Source organism: Peromyscus californicus, unplaced genomic scaffold (genome assembly GCF_007827085.1).
Source record: "Peromyscus californicus insignis strain IS unplaced genomic scaffold, ASM782708v3 Scaffold_3__1_contigs__length_106647218, whole genome shotgun sequence".
In the NCBI taxonomy this organism is placed as follows: domain Eukaryota; kingdom Metazoa; phylum Chordata; class Mammalia; order Rodentia; family Cricetidae; genus Peromyscus; species Peromyscus californicus.
This window is the reverse complement of record NW_026294551.1, coordinates 19,771,530-19,785,933: the sequence shown is the minus strand read 5'-3', so window position 1 is coordinate 19,785,933 and position 14,404 is coordinate 19,771,530. Positions and strand designations below refer to the sequence as shown.

Below are 14,404 nucleotides of genomic sequence, written 5' to 3'. Positions count from 1 at the left end.
GTTGTGGGGGATTAAATGAGATATAATGTATGTAGAATGTAATATAATTGTGTCACCTCAAGCCTAAGAAAGTCCTCTTACCACCCACTCTTGGCCTAAGTTGGCTGTGTGTAACGCTCTCTTTCCTGAAGATTGTAGTATTTGGGCTAGGAGAGGACAAAGGGTGTGTGTGTGTATATTTCTAGGTTTAGAGGGGGCACATAGATTTTTTTTTTTTTTTTTGGACAGGGTTTCTCTGCGTAGCCCTGGCCCATCCTGGAACTCACTCCGAAGACCAGGCCAGCCTTGAACTCAGAGATTCACCTGCCTCTGCCTCCCAAGTGCTGGGATTAAATGAGTGCACCACCACCGCCAGGCCCCACACCCTTTCTTTACTATGGGCCAATACTAGGGGCTTAGGGGTTCGGGAGGGCCCCCCCCCATGAGGCTTCTGCCAGGAGGGCAGGTAGCACCCTGCTGCGGCTGGAATTCTGTAGTTGTTGAGGACAAAAATTCTGGCTTCAATTTCCCTCTTTTGAGTGAGGCTTCATCAATGCAGGCCTGTCCATTTTCGTGGGGGGGGGGGTAGGTCCTCAGTGCTGGAGTGAATTGCTTGGGGGGCACAGGAAAAGGAGTAAAAGTTTTCTAACTTATGTGTGGCTGCATTTAGGGGTGAGTAGTTGTTCCCTGGTGCTGGGAGGTGCTCTGAATGAACGTGAGTGGGTGTGAACGTGTGAGAGACTGTCAGCGGTGTCTGATGTGAGTGATGAAGGCGGAGCTGCGCTCTGACTCAGCAGCGCGGAGCTCTGCATTCAGCTGTTTTTGCCTTGACTGGAGACACCTGGGTACTGCAGGACGGTAGTGGTGATCTGCCCCACGAAAAGAGCTTAGTGGAAGCACTCTTTGGCAGGCCACACCACCAGAAAGAAATTATAAACGCTAAGGTAATATTAATGCAGCCAATGTGGGTTTTTATCCACTTACTAAATGCCAGAACCCATTTTAAGCACTTTATATATATTCCCTTCTTTAAAGTTAATAACTGATTATCCTGGACTTAAAGTTATTATGTGTCTTTCAAAAATGATTATGTTGTGTGTTTGAGTATTTTGCCCACATGTATGTCTGTGTACCACGTATGTACCTGGTGCCTGTGGAGTCCAGAAGAGGGCATCAGAGTCCTTGCAGTTATAGATGGTTGTGAGCAGCCACCATATAGGTGCTGGGAATTGAACCTAGGTCCTCTGGAAGAGCAGCCAGTGCTCTTAAATGCCGAACCATCTCTCTAGGCCCTAAAGTTATTATATGTCTCTATTTATTTATTATTCTTAGATAAGTTCTTTCTATGTAGCAGTGCCTGTCCTAGAATTTGATATGTAGACCAGGCTGGCCTTGCCACTTTTTGCGTGGGGGGTGGGGGGAAGGATTCGAGAAAGGGTTTCTCTGTAGCATTGGAGCCTGTCCTGAAACTCACTCTGTAGATCAGGCTGACCTCGAACTCACAGAGATCTGCCTGGCTTGCCTACCTAGTGCTGGAGTTAAAGGCATGCACTACCACCTCCCGGCTCCAGGCTGGCCTTGAACTCATAGCGATCCACCAGCCTCTGCCTCCTAAGTGCTGGGATTAAGGACGTGTGCCACCATGCCCAGCACTGTGTCTCCATAGTACAAACCTCAGGGAAGATACTGTTATTTGGCCTGTTTTATGGCTGAGGAGTCCAGATTCGGGTAGGGGTTTGTACTAGGTATTCTGAAGCATAAAAGACGCATGGATGAAGACTGGTGAGCCCACGGGGCTCTAGGGAGGCATTACAGAGAAAGTACCTGTCTGTCTATTCATTCATCTTTCTTCCATCCATTCTGTAAAACATTTTTAGCTGACTAGGGGTCCACTTTATTACCACGGGACATAATGATGAGCAAGGAAAGGCTTCCGACCTCATGTAGTTTACAGCGTATCACTGGACTCTGGACTATTGAACAAGCGGTGGCTATTAAGCTTGACAAGCTTGCTGCCTGGATGGGTGAGAACGTGTGACATCCACACAGGATCCTTCTGGAGGCTGGAAGGAAGGGACACTTCCTGATCCACGTGTTATTTAAATTAAGCCCTGACAAAGGGAGTCAGCAAGGTGAGGGGATGGCTGTCAGAGGGACTGGGGAGGGGGATAAGAGATTTGTATAGCTGGAGGGAACAGCCTGTGTTAAGGACTGAGCTTGTGGGGTCCTGTGGGCTGTGACGGAGTTTACAATTTATCCCAAGGCAATTAAAAACTACTACTGAAGGATGTTGAATGAGAAATATGATCAGAATTTTTGCATGAGAATGATTACTCTGGTTCCTGTGGGGAAGAAAGATTAAAATAGAATATTTGTGGAGAGACTAGGAGGCGGTTGTGATCCAGGTAAGACGTGATAGTGGGCAGGCAAAGGTTTAAGTTAGAACTGATGAGGGGGTCCCTAAAAGGATAGGGAGGACTTCCAGCTTTCTGGAAGGATCTTGAAATGTATATTAAGGGAATGAAGGATGGGTGGATGCTGCTGCCATTGCCTGGGTAATGATATGGACTATGTGCTTTTGTATTCTATTGATCGCATCCTTACTAGAGTCTAAGGAATACGCACCGCCATTTCCACGTGGAAGAGAACACTTGGGGAGAGAGGGGCTAAGTAACTTGCCCAGCATTATGCAGCCAGTAAAAGGGAGAGTCAGGACTGGAACACTTGTCTTCTGGAGCCTGGATTGGGGCCCTTCATCTCTCCGTCCTTCCCAGGCACATCTCTGAGATGGGAGACAAAAAAGAGGACTTTAAGATCAAGGCCCAGGTGTATGAGAGGTGTGTTTTGTTTCTAGTCTCTAAGCTCTGGCTTGGGCTGGGTAGGGAGCTAGGCATCCGAGGCAAAGACTGGTTTAGAGGCCAAGTTTGGCTGGCAGTGGGTGTAGTGTGGGGAAGTCTTGCCACATTTCAGGATCTCCATTTTTCCTCCTCCTCCTCTTCCTCCTCCTCCTTCTTTTTCCTAAGGCAGGGTTTCTCTCTGTAGCCCTGGCTGCCCTGGAACTCACTCTGTACACCAGGCTGGCCTCAAACGCAGAGATCCACCTGCCTCTGCCTCCTGAGTGCTGGGATTAAAGGCGTGCGCCACCACACCCCAGCTAGGACTTCCATTTATTTCTCTGGTCTGAGTAATTGTCCAGGAAAGCTCTGAAAGACTGTGTTACTCACAGTAAGGATGTCTCCCCAGTGGCATCCATTAAAATATTTCCATTCCCACCATGACATTTTAATTTAGACTTTTCCAGAGCTTTCATGAAAGGCCTTCCATAATTTAAACCCCCTCCCCCTTGGGGAAGTATGATATTGGGTCAGAAAGTACAGGAGAATAGAATTTGAATTGTGATTTGTGGGGAGGGGTGCATACCTCAATAGGCTGATCCAGGCTGGCTCTCAGAACTCAATTCTGACCCATCTCAAAGGATGGAAAGGAGACCTCCTCCAGGTCCCTGCCTTCAGCCCCAATCTCCTGTGGAGGACAGAGGAATCCAGGAACAAGAACAAAGTTCCCAGGTCACTGGTAGGTTTTCTCAGCCCTCTGTCACCAGAGAACCTGAACCTCATGCCTGGGGGGCGGTGAGGAGGAGTTCCAGGAGCCTGCCCAGGCCTGTGCACCCTGCCCCACCCATTCTGATCAGTAGCTGCCTATTGCCATCTCAGATCCAACTCCAGGGAGACAGCTCAAAAAAGGCCCTGGCTGAGGGTGGAGGAGCACCAAGGGGAGGGGCTGTTTCTCCCAGCCCAGTCTGCCTCCCCCAGCTGCATGTATAAGTGATGAGGCTCCACAGGGCCAACAGGAACCAATATAATAGCGGGTGCGTAGGGTCAGCTGGAGAGACAGATATGGGGACGCAGGAGTGACAGGCAGTGCAATTATGCTGAGCCTTCTGCAAAGGCGACAGCGGAGACCCATCTGGCCAGTATGATCCGCAGGCTCCCCTTAGGTTTCCTCTCCACAGGCCTTAACTCTTCCAGCCCCGCCAGAAAAGTGGGAGAAGGCAGGATAGAGAAGAACCCGGGGCTCCTGGGAAGTCCAAGAGGGGCTTCAGAGGTTTCTGGATCCAAGGATGGGAAGCTGGGAGTGGGGAAGGTCTTCTTGTTTCCAAGAAGGATGACTTGGGAAAACCCTCTCTTCCAAAGCATTGTATTCTGTTTCTGGAGGGGAGAAACTGGGGATTGAACCTGGGACTTCGTGCCCATCAGGCAAGCACTCACTCTACCATTGAGTTCTGTTCCTAGTGTTACACTCCCAGCCTACTTTTTAATTTTTATTTTGGGACAAGATCTTGTTATATTGCCCAGGCTAGCCTTGAACTCTATCCGTAGACCGGACAGGCCTTGAATTTACTATTCTCCTTAGCAGTTGAGAGCATAAGCCTGTGTCATCCTGCCAACTCTTTTCCCTTTTAAGGGAAAACCTCCCTGCTTATACCTACTTCAAGAGGCAGAGACAGGATCTCAAGAGTTCTTAGAGACCTCTGCATTCACAGACAGGGAAACTGAGTCCCAGGGAGGGAGGGTTGGTTTGCCCAAAGTTGCAGAGTCAATCTGAGGCAGAACCATGATGCATCCCTGGGACTCTTTCCAAGGTCTCACTAGGGAGAGAGGCTCAGAGAGAGAAGGAGAGGCAGATAACATGCCACTGGACTGGGTGGTCCACACAGACCCCCTGAGGGTGGTAATGGAGGATGGGGCTTCAGGGAGTTACAGCAGCTGGGTGGGAGGGCTGGGGCTATGGCTGTGGTAGTATCTTTGGAGAGCCCAAGTCAGCCAGGGTTGGGGGTAGCATGGTGCTCTGCTTCCTATTGTGTTCAGAATGGGTTTCATTTCTTGATGAAGAGGGGTACGCGAGCGCCATGGAGACAAGTAGAGCTTAGCAATGGGTACATAGTACATGTTCATTAAGTGGAACCCTAAACAGGACTGGCTTCAAGGGCATGAAGACTGTGTATGAAGCCTGCATTCAGAATAGACTTGACTTGGGTTGAATGCTCAGTTCTCACCACCCTGAAGTTCCTACCAGTTTTTGAAACGTTTTTATTTCCCACTAGGCTCTGCAAAGAATCTGGCTGGTTCTGCCCCTGAAGTGGAAATGTAGTTTCATCTTTGAGAGACTTTTCTGTTCCCTCCCTGCCCTAACACCACCAGCCCAATATCCCAAAGTAGAGAGGGGACACAAATCTAAGAAAAACTGGTGTTTGGTGAGCTTCCTGGGGTCTTCACCCTACTATGGCTGACCATGCATATGTTGGGAGAACTTGGCACAGTGCACTGTCAGCTCCGATGTATTGTGCCTGCCTGGCCGTCTGTGTCCCACCCGTAACCCAAGGCCAGGGGTATACATGAAATGAGGGCACTGGGCACCAGACTGCTGGTCCCAGCTGGAATGTTCTGTCCTTTGGGGAAATGAAATGTAACCCCTCTGCTTTCTCCTCCCTTGGCCTCCTGCTGGGATAGAAAGGGTTGGTGTGTGTGTTTGGGGGGAGGGGGGTGCTGGGAGATTAATTAGCAGCCATGCCAGGCAGCAGGAGGTGGGGTGTAGAGTAGGCTGGCTTTTCCCTGCTATAGATCCACGCTCTCTGGGAGAGGCACTAGCTGGCTGCTTTGGGCTCAGGCTCGGCTATTTTAGGAATATTCTTAACCCTTCTCAAACCACTGACATCACAGATCTCTCTTCCAGAACACATGCCAGCTCCAGATCGTCCCTCCCTTCTGTTCCTCCTCCCGGCCTCTGCTCTTCCTCCCTAGCAGTTGAGAAGGTCAGAGTTGACCTTTGCCACAGAAAACACCTGGCCCTGAACCCGGTTCTTTTCCTGCCCAAAGCTCTTCACTAAAGGAGAACAATCCCTTGGAGGATTTTCCCCAGCCCTTCTCATTTTTAGCTGGGAACCAAATTCGGATCCTCTGTTAGAGCAGGAAATGCTCTTAACCACTGAGCCCCCTTCTCATCTTAAAAATGTGCAATGGAAGCCGGGCGGTGGTGGCGCACGCCTTTAATCCCAGCACTCAGGAGGCAGAGCCAGGCGGATCTCTGTGAGTTCGAGGCCAGCCTGGTCTCCAAAGCGAGTTCCAGGAAAGGCGCAAAGCTACACAGAGAAACCCTGTCTCGAAAAACCAAAAAAAAAAAAAAAAAAAATGTGCAATGGTTAGACCTGGATGCCAGAGGGTAAGATGGAAAACCCTTGGGCCCTCTGTACTCTGGCAGAGCACAGCCCCCCTCTGCCCGTATAGTTCCAGCTAGGTGACTCATACAAGCAGTCAGGAACCCTCCCTCGGAGTCACCAGGTTCCTCCTTGCCTACTTTTAAAATTCTTTCCTTTTACTACACAGCCTGGCTTCATGAAAACACCTAGGCAGTACAGACATTGTCTGAGCAAGGTCAAAGGGGGGACCATTAGGGGTCAGAGGGGCTCACTAGTCAGGAGTCTGAAATCGTCGGTAGTCTGTACTGGGTCCTTCTGCCACTAAGAGCGGGAGTCTGCCAGCTTTTAAGTGCTTCTGGTAACATGGGGATTGTAAGCTATGTGTAGTGACCCCTATCTTTGTTCCCAGCACTCAGAAGGCAGGAGCAGGCAGGTTTCTGGGAGCTGGAGGCTAGCCTAGTCTGCATAGCAAATTCCAGGCCAGGCAGGAAAAAAAAAAAAAAAAAAAAAGGATGGGGATGCCAGGCATGGTAGCACATTTGTAATTGAAGTACTTGGGAGGCAGAGGCCAGAGGGTCATAAGTTAGAGATCAACTTCAGCTATATAGCATATTCAAAACAGCCAGACAACTCCTACCACCAAAAAGCCAAAGCTTGTGGTGTGCCTGGTGCTATGGTAGGCACAGACGTAGAGGATTGGTTTTCACTCTCTGTCTAGGAAAAAGTACTCCTCTCCTCCAGCTCACCATGATGCCTGAGCACCCACCTTGGCCCAAAATGTAGGCAGCTTTGGGCAAGCAGGTCCTCCTCCTTCAGGTATTCATTCACTCCCAGCCCAGTTAGAGGAGTGATCGAGCTCACTGCGGCAGAGGGTAAATCCAGCTGAAGATGCTTTAGCCTACAGAGAGGAGTTCTCTGTGTCATCTAAGATGTAGGAAGATCCTTTCCTGTATCCCAGTTGAGACATGGGTAGGTGCAGGAGAAAGGCCCTCTGTTAGACAGGGGTTGGGCAGGCTTCCTGATTCAGAGCTGTGGCTGGTATTTCTAGACCTACAGGGGCCTGTGGGCTAAGCTTTGCCAAGCGGTGAACTCAGGAGTCCTGAACACCTGTCTCTCCACAGCAGTCCTGCCCTCCCTCCCATGGTCCTCACTTGCCAGATCCCTCCCCCCCAGCTTCCAGCCTGGGAGCCCCAGCTGGCGGAGGATGTCTTGCTCCTCAGCAGCTGGGATTTGTAAATATTTATAGGAACACGAACAGATCAGTGGCTGACAGGCCCAGGGAGCGGGCAAGGGCTCTCTCTGCCTTCAGCTCGGCAGCTTCCTTACTCTCTGGCCTGATTTGAGAGAGTCCAGGATGTAGTCAAATAGGGTGTGGGGCTGGCTGCTTCTACATCCAGGGATGCCAGCCGGAAGGAAGCCTTTGTCCATCTCTCCTCAGTTAGGTTTCCACACTCAGAGTCATCCCCATCCTTCCTCCTCACCCAGCCCACCCGAGGGCTTAGGAGGCCAAGGCCACACTCACCCCCCGACTCACACACATTATTTTCAACTTTCAAGGGCCTTCACTTGTACACTTGTGTGTACTCACACATTGCAATGCCCACATCTGCACTGATGCTCTCAGGCTCATGCCTTTGCACACACACACATCAGCTCACAATCATCAAAGAGGAAGCTCAGGTCATTCACTGTTGTCTTAATAAAGGTCCCAGGAGAGGTGGTGTGTGTGTGTGTGTGTGTGTGTGTGTGTATGTGTGTGTGTGTGTGTGTGTGTGGTGTGTGTGTGTGTGTAATTAAAGTGTAAGAAAAAAGGGGGAAATGGATAGAGGTCTGGACCAAGGGCCATTTGGAGTTGAGGTCAGTCTGGAGTGGAAAGAAGGAATAAAAGCAAGCCAAAGAAATGGAGACTGACAGGGGTTGAAGCAGAGGGGGGCAGGAGGTAGAGACAGAGGCCCCCCCCTCCACATGAGACGCTGTCACGTTGCTGCTCCAGTGGCCTGTAAGACCAGCACAGCCCCAGCTGGAGCTTCTCCCCTCTGGATCTTGTCAGTGTGGCTTTGCTCTGCTGCTTGGGCAGCCGGGAGTGGTGACAAGCAGCGACAACAGCGCCCAGGGCATCTGGCTGTGCCGCTCCAGCCTGACTGCCAGCTCACCCATCAGTGCCCATCTCATCACCCAAAGGGACCCAGAGGAGACCAGAGACCAGCACCATCCTTACCTTGAAGGGTCGCATCGGGGAAGAGAGCAAGTGAGTCCCACTCCCCAAAAGATGGACGGTGTTAACCAGGACCTGAACTCCTAAGTGGGGCTTGGGGAGCACGGAGCAGCTCTCTGTTTCCAGGAATCCACGGCCCATCAGACATGCAGAGGGAAGGGAGCACAGGCAGGGGCTGCGGGGAACATGGAAGCCACCGTGAGGAGGAGCCTGACTTGTGTTTGGCATAAACTTTTTTATTTCATCGGCTTTATACTACACATGAATGATGTTCCCATACCCCAGGCCCCTGGGTGCTGTGTTAAATAATTGTCCTCTCGCCTCGGGCCTGTCTGAGGGTATTAGTTCTGGGGCATCAATCAGTCAGTTTGTGCTCAGCAGTCTGAGGAGAACCATTTCTATAAAATCAGAAAGGGAGAGGGAAAAAAAAAGGAAGAAGAAGAAAATGCAGGGGAAATGGGGCTCACTGCTGGTTTCCCATTCTCCAGTTACCAGGGCTGCTCTCCCCAGGTCCTGACGTCCTGATTGATTCACGCTTTCACAGGTTCATTCATGTATTTACTCAGCCACCATTACTCATCCCAGTGCCAGGCCCTGTGCTGTGTTTTGGCAGCCAGTGAGAAAGCCGGCAAGGTTCCTGCTTGCTTGATGTTAAGAATTGGTTAAAGATGAGCAAATGCACAGCAGAGGGACTCCCTCGGGGTCTAGGGGCGATGCCATAGTGTATAGCTTGGAGACGTAGATATCTTGTTCTTCTGGCTGAAGGCTTGAGAATGATCCAGAAGCCAGATGTGGTGTTGCCTGTCTGTGATACAGACACAGGAGAGGAAGAGGCAGGAAGAGGAAGAGTTCAGGGCCAGCCTGGGCTACAAAACAAGACCTTGTTGGGTTTTTTGTTGTTGTTGTTTTGTTGTGTTGTTTGGTTTGGTTTTTGTTGGTGGTGGTGGTGTTGGTTTGGTTTTTTTTAAGGATTGGGGCCAGGAAGATGACTCAGTGGGTGAAGGTGCCTGTTGCCAACTCTGGTGACCTGAGTTTGGCCTTGGGATCTTCATGGTGCGAGGAGAGAACCGACCTCCAACTCCTACAGGTGTCCTCTGACTTCCACACATGTGCTGTGACATGCATGTATTCAAGCGCATGTGAACGCACACACACACAATAAATAAATAAATGTAAGAAAATTTTTAATTTAAAAAAAGAGGAAGAGGATCTGGGTGTGCTGGTATAGCAGCAAATGTCTAGACCCTCCCAAGCATTTAGGAGATGGAAACAGTAGGGTCTGGTCTTCAAGGTCATCCTCAGCTGTATCTCATGCTTAAAACAGTCTAGGCTTTATGAGACCTTCATGGGCACTCAGAACACACAGGCAAAATAAATACATAAACAAGCCACAAAATAAAGTGGTCCAGAAGCCTCTCCCATCCCAGGATCAACACCTTCCTGCTGTACACCTGCAGTTTGGCTGTCCTGAATAAGCCATCTAGGAATGGGAGCAAGAGTGGGGTTGGAGAGATGGCTTGGCGATTAAGAACCCTGGCTGCTCTTCTAGAGGACCCAGGTTTGATTCCCAGCACCCACATGACTACTCATAACCATCTGTGATTCCAATTCCAGGGGATGCAATGCCCCCTCCTGGCTTCTGCAGGCAGTAGGCATGTCAGTGGTATAGAGATGTATATACATGCAAGCAAACACCCATACACATGAAATAAGATAATAATAATAATAATAATAATAATAATAATAATAATAATAAAAGAGTGAGGTATGAATCCCACCTTGGGCAGTAATTGATCAGGTGACTGTAGGCAAATCCTCCCTGTCTCTGAGTTACTGCTTTTTTTTCTCTTTGGAATTAGGTAACTAATACCCATTATAGGCTACCTTAATATCAAAGGAGATTATACATGTAAACACCAGGGTTAGCGCCTGGCGTATAGTAGGGCCTCAGCTAATGCTTGCCCTTTTGCCAACTGTATGTATCTGCTGCATCTTTAACAGCCAGCAATTGGGTGCTGAAGCTTGGGGAACCAGGACTGCAAGAAGACCCAGCATTCCATTGCACCATATACCTCTGCTTCATGCTGTTCTTGAAGTCTGACTGCTTCAAGGGCCAGGGGTGGGGTGGGGGGGTGTCTCATTGTTTGGGAGGAGTTGGGAAGTCTGGCTTTGCTTCTGCACCACCCAGACATCACATGCCTGACTGTTCCCTCACTCTGACTCAGGTACAAAGCACATCGTTTGTGCGTGTGACCCTGATGTGGAGGTGGTGGTGGTGGTGGTGGTGGTGGTGGTGGTGGTGGTGGTGGTGGTGGCAGGTGGTGCTGGTGGTGGTCATGATGGTATTGGGGAAGATAATCGTGGACCTGCTGCTGCTGGAGGGGGAGATGGTGGTGAGAGATGGCGGAGGTGATGACAATGTGGTGGAACTTCATTTCAGAATGCTATACTCAGAGGAGAGCTAGAAGAAAGCTCAGTTTCAGCGGAGCCCGGAGGGCCTACTGTGTGCCAGGTCCTGTGGTGTTTGCTTCATTTGCACAGCATTGCTCTGGGAGTACTGTCTCCTCCCGCAGAGGAGTACACAGAGCCAAGCATGCTGAGATCTAGCAGTCAGAGGAGAGAATCATGAATCCCAGGCAAGCCTGGGCTACACAGTGAGACTCTGAATAAACAAAACTCTGAGCCCAAAGCTATCAGGTGACCTGCTAAAAGCATGGGAAGGTATTGAAATCCTTTGACTTCTAACCCATGTCCTTAGTTTTTCTTTGTTTAAAAAAAAAATGGCTGGGCTGGGCCTTGCAGATGGTTGGTAGGCATTCTACCAGTGAGGCGTATCCCTGGCTTCCGCTTTCCTTGTGCCATCACAAAGCCACCCACCTGTGTGCCAACAGGACAGGAAACAGCCACTCGGGGTGCTTCGATGACCAACACCTTCATTAGCAGACTCTGGCCGTTTCGTCTGTGCTTCCCGATCTCGGCAGCCTTTCCTTCAGCGGAGGATGGGGTCCTACCAAGGAAGATGGAAAGACCACCAGCCTATGGACCCTCATAGTCTTGCCAACTGGGACCTCCTCTGCTCCTGGGCAGCCTCTGTATCTGCTGTCCTCCTGACCCTGTGCACTGTCAAGTGCAGTCTCCCCTCTAGCCCCAGAGTGAGAGTGACAGGCGGCCCAGTTGCTGCCTGGCTCGTTAAATTGACAGCTCTGCTCCCAGATCTGAACACCATGCTATAGTGGCTCTGAGTGGCACGGAGGTGGAAAGGCATTGGCTGGCACCTTTCTTCCCTTGTCTCTGAGCTTTGAGATGGTAAGTTCGGGGATCTAGTGATCTTGCTCTCCTGGGGTCTTGGATTTTAGTTTTCTACTAAAAAACAAACAAACAAAAAACCAAAAAACAAAACAAAACAAAACAAAAAAAACAGGTAGCTCTGCCTTGACTCACCTGCAAGAGAATTGTGCTGCACATGATTCTCAGACACCCCCAACAGGAAGCCTTCTGGGATTCATCCCATCATCCCAGCCCTCTGGTTCTCCTGCATCATTCTTTCCATTTCAGGGATGTGTGTCTGAGTGTGAATCACGGTGATGGTGGGAACTGTGATGCTGACAGTGATGGAGGATGTGAGGGTGGTCTAGTCTAGTAGCTCTTGGGTGGTCACCATAGAGTAAGGTGTCTGGAGAGAAAGAGGCCGGCTGGCCATTTTTGCCTTCTACGCCTTCAACGCAAGCTGGCCTCGAACTCTCTACACAGCCTTGAATTTCCAATTCTCGTACTTGCACATCCTGAGTGCTGGATTACAGGTGTGGCCCACCACACTTGGTTTTAAATAGTGCTGGGACCGAACCTGGACTTCGTGAGTACTGGGCACGCACTACTCCAGCTGAGCACATGGCCGCCCCCCATGCAATTCTTTAATAGCAGCTGTGATTTATTGAGTGTTACCCAGTAAGCAAGTAACATGCCAAACACTTTATATATAATAATTCATTTACTCTTCCCAACAACCCTATGAAGTAGGTATTAATATTTTAAAGAAATGTTGCTGAGGCATGGAGAGGTTAAATACCTTACTTACTCAAGGTCATACAGCTAGCCCCAACCTACATGCCAATCTCAACTCCTGCCCTCCATTTCTGTTTTCCCAGTAGAGTTGTGTCCACAGAGGGAGAGCTGACAGTTAAGGTGTACGACCAGTGGGACTTCAGAGGGCTCCGCTGTCTTGGGATGTCCAGGCCACAGCAATCCAATTCTTTTCCCCTGGACACCAGGCGTCTAACGCTCAGCTCTGATGGGGAGCTGGGATAGTGGACATGGAGAGGAGAACTGCGTTCCACAGTAGGGGCAGGGCTGGCCTTTGGGAGCCAGCTCACCCCAGAGCTCCAGCCTGGGGCTCCCGCCCTCGGGAGCTCCATCTTGCTGCCTCCCTCCCCTCAGGATCTCATTATATCCCTAAGAGAAACTGACAGCCTCAATATCTTACTTTGCAAATATAGTTTATTCCTTCAATAAAGCCGCCTGCGCAGGGGAATGTTTAAGCCCGGGTCTCCCCCGAGAGCCTCATTTGAATTTCTAAAGTCTTTAGTCGGCTCCTCCAATGGGGCAGCTGGGTAATGAAAACGCAGCAGCCGCTTAGACGGGATTCATTTCCTGTCTAGGTCTCTGCTGCCGGAGGAGCTGGACTGACCGGAGGGAGAATGCTGCCTACTCGGAGGTCGTGGCACGGGCCTGAGCACCCAGCCCACTGGGTGGAGGCTCTGGATCACGCCCACGCAGATGGGTCTGTGTGTTCCGTGGGGGGGGTGGGGAGGTAGGTAGGGGTTCAGTCTCCAACTCTCCTCGACCAGGTCTTTCCTGATGGGCTCAGCTCAGGGACCCTCAGCCCATGAGTCCCTCCATGGGATCTCCCTGTTGGAGGGTCCCTCCATGGAGACCTCCTGGTGACCCCTCCAAGGGTCCCTATCCCGGGACCCTTTAGACTGCATTTCTCAGACCAGGATGCTTCTCTGGAGGCCAAGCCCACCAAATCCCTGGAGATGAGGTCTCCTCTCTGACAGGACCCCCTCACTCTAGGGCAACCCCTATCCCAGGCCCCCTGGGAGTCTCTAATTAAAGGGCCGGCACGCCCCTCTGGGACTCATTAGGCCCGCTGTGCAGAGAACATTTAATCATTGCTCAGAGCATCGATTGGAAAATCAATTTCTTTGTCTCTCCGCACGAGGCGCGCTGGAGAAGTGGGGGGGAGCGCTGACCTCCTTCTGCTGCCGTGTAAAGCGCTGCACATTTAATCAGGGAACAGAAATCAATTAACCACTTACGAGGTTGGCTTTAGTTACCGAGTCGGCAGGGCCCGCGCCACAGCTCAGCCGCTGACAGTAGCGGATCTTCTCGCCAGCTCTGCTGCACGGCTCTGTCTCCCTGCATCTCTCTGGGTTCCTTCTTTCCCAGAGTGCTCTGGGTTCTCATCATTTAGGCAGATGCTCGTATAACAAGCCTCCCCAATGCCCAGTCTCCCTCTGTTACCTTCCTGTGCTCAGCTCTACCCATTCCAAGAAGTCACACGGAGATTCACACCTTACTTAGCTTTGATACCTGGATTCCATGATGTCAGGGAAGTAATTGTCAGCCCGAGCGTCGGATACCTCAGGCCCACTTTACCCATAAAATGAGAATAACAGTAGCTGCCTCTCCAGAGTGCTCTGGAAATCCAATGAGATCATTTTGGGGAAGTGCCCACTAAGTAGCTTGAGCTCCATCCAAAGAACTTTGAACTCGCAGTAGGGGGGACAGTGTCCTCCCCACAGAAAGGGGTGGGTGTAGGCTGGGACCCTGTGGCCACAGCTCTCTTTCCTTCCAAGACAAGGTTAAGAGGGCGCAGGGCCCCCTTCCCCCCTCCATTTTCCCATTGTCTTTTGGGGGTCGCCTTGGAATCAACTGTGCCTCTGTCTCCTCACTCACAGCCACGACTTCCTGACCGCTCCCTCACCTGAGATTATGCCCTCCTCCCCCCAGCCCCA

General features: G+C 50.8%; 1 long non-coding RNA gene across 1 annotated transcript; it reads right to left on the bottom strand.

Annotated features, from left to right (window-relative positions):
- Positions 1–2,545: 2,545 nt before the first annotated feature.
- Positions 2,546–14,039, bottom strand: LOC128123308 (uncharacterized). The gene is made up of 5 exons (XR_008222640.1): positions 13,706–14,039; positions 11,268–11,397; positions 8,394–8,565; positions 3,400–3,501; positions 2,546–2,761 (listed from the first exon to the last, which is right to left on the bottom strand). It is a non-coding gene; the product is annotated as an uncharacterized LOC128123308 (long non-coding RNA).
- Positions 14,040–14,404: the final 365 nt, after the last annotated feature.